This window comes from Parus major, unplaced genomic scaffold (genome assembly GCF_001522545.3).
Source record: "Parus major isolate Abel unplaced genomic scaffold, Parus_major1.1 Scaffold276, whole genome shotgun sequence".
In the NCBI taxonomy this organism is placed as follows: domain Eukaryota; kingdom Metazoa; phylum Chordata; class Aves; order Passeriformes; family Paridae; genus Parus; species Parus major.
In genome coordinates this window covers 1-2,399 of record NW_015379268.1, presented here as the reverse complement: position 1 = coordinate 2,399, position 2,399 = coordinate 1, and positions in this window count along the sequence as shown.

Genomic DNA, 2,399 nt, shown 5'->3' with positions numbered 1-2,399 from the left:
ACCCGCCCGGCCCGGGCACCGCCGGGAGCCCCGCGAACCGCGGCAGCCGCGGCCCCGAGCCCGCAGGAGCAGCTCTTCCCTCCGCTGGGGCCGCGTTCTGCTCCCAGGGAGTGGCCGATGGGCCGATGGGCACCATCTCCCGCTGCCGGAGTTACCTTTCCCCCGGGCACTGCCCGCTCCTGCCGGTGCCGCTCCCGGTGCCGCTCGTCCGGACACTCCGTTCCTCTCGGGCTTCTCTTCTCCCTAAGAAAACAGATTGGCCGAGTGTGCGGCGTTCCCTGGGGAACTGGGCAGTCACGAGTGTCTGTCCGCAGGTACTGATGAACAACTGAAAAGTTCCATTCAAATCTCGAGAAATCATTTCCCCCTTTGAGCCGCATTTCCCCACTCAGGGCAAGGACAAGGTGACGCTGTTCCCCCCCAGGGATAGCAGAAAAAACCTCTTTCACACCCAGCACCGCAAAGTGCCTCTTGGTCCCTGGCACCGAGGAGAGGGTGCCGGGCTTTGGGACAAGCCGATGAACGTCAGCACTTCAGTTCCCGAACTCCTGCACCGCTGTGTCCCGGCGACTTCGGCTTCTTCTCTGGGGGGATAAGAGCGGTAAATTCCAATTGGCAATAACCCAGACTCTAAAAAAGAGCCTGTTAACATTTCCAGTCCTCGGTGGGCCTCTCATTTTATCGGGGTTGGTCTTTTCTTACAGGTTTCGGTTCAGCTTTTATCGGACTCACGTTTGTCTCTTGCCTCGTTTTATAAATGAAATTAGAATTTTGACAACTAGGTCTCTTGGGTTAATGGCAATTTAATTAAAAAGGAATACAATTTAGTAAATTAAACAATAATTTGGTATAAAAAATACAGTTTAATAAAAAAAATATAATTTAGCAGAAAATTACAATTTATATATATAATCTGCCAATAATTAAGCATGATTAAAGCATAAGCAAAACCTACCAGGGTATGGGGAGGGCTTCTCACCCCACCTCACGTACAAAACCGACCGGGGTACGGAGGGGGTTCCCCACCCTGCCCCACGTACAAAACAAAGCACTTCCAGCTAAACTCATATACTGTGTGCTTTTACATATTCATTCGTGTTTCCCGTCAGTTTCCTCCTATTTCCCATTTTTCTGACTTTAGGTCACTTCTCCTCACAGCACATGCCTCGCTTGTTGTTAGGGGGTCTCCAGTCTTCTTTTGGGGTCTTTTGGCGAAGGCTTCTCCTCTTCCTCGTTGTCCTTTGGATAACCTCACAGGTTTGTGTGTGCGTACTAAGCGTTGTGCTATGTCAGTTACTAATTAGTCTGATATTTACTGATTTTAGACCCAGTGCCTAAAGTTCTAATTTTGTCCATCTCAAGGCCGTTTTTCTCTTGGGACATCACTGATCTTCCAAACTCCATCCTGACCCTCAATTTAACATGTAACATCTGTAAAGGGGTACATCTGCCTTGTAACACCGATTCTTTGGATTGCTTCTGGTAATAACTTTCCAAATAGTTACAATTTAGATAGCACGAATCAATTCCATTTATTACAGCCGGGATTCCCAAAGCCCAAAGCAGTGGTATGAGCACACCTGAAACTTCCCCGGGCATTTCCTCCTCTTCCCCCAGGTTTCCCTGGAGAATGGGCAGAGCTGCACTTTCCATGCATTTTCTAGAGGAATATGCAAACCGGACAGAGCCCTTTGGAAAAGTTAATTGTTCATTTAAGCAGCACAGCAAACCCTGCCTGAGCCACGGCAAAGGGCACTGGGGCACGTGGAGAAAGCGGCGGGGTCATTTTGCGTTCCCAGCGGCGAATTCCATGGGTTGTCTGAGGGATTTCCTGCCCCTGAGGGATTTCCTGCCCTGAGAGATTTCCTCCCGTTGTAGCAACAACAGTGACCTTCCACTCAAAGGTCCCTTAGAGCCGGTAACTATGGCCCAAGATACTCCAGTACCCACTAGAAAATCCAGGGTTCCGCTCCCCGCCTTCAGTGCAACCAAAGGATCGGCCGGGGAAACAGGAGATGCCTCCGGTCCCCTCCAGTCCGGCCCAATTTCTTCCTCTTCCGATTTTCCCTTCCGTCCCTGCTCGGCCCGTCCTGCCTGCACCCCGCACCCCGATACTTTTGGAGCCGTTAATCCCGACTCAGACCTCGTCCCTGAAGGACACCTCGCCTTCTGCCGCTTCGCTGCCCCTGACAAGAGACTGGGTCACTTCTTTTGGCTCTTCTCCTTCTCTTCTACCCCTTCCCATCGTTACAGGCATCACTTGGGATTATTTTCCATCCTCTCTGCTCCTCGTCTTTTGCAGCGTTTCCTTTCTGCCCGCGGCACGGAGCGCGGCCGAGCGCGGCGTTCGGCGGCAGCGCTTCCTTCCCTGGCGGGGTCCGGTTCCGTTCGGGGTCCGG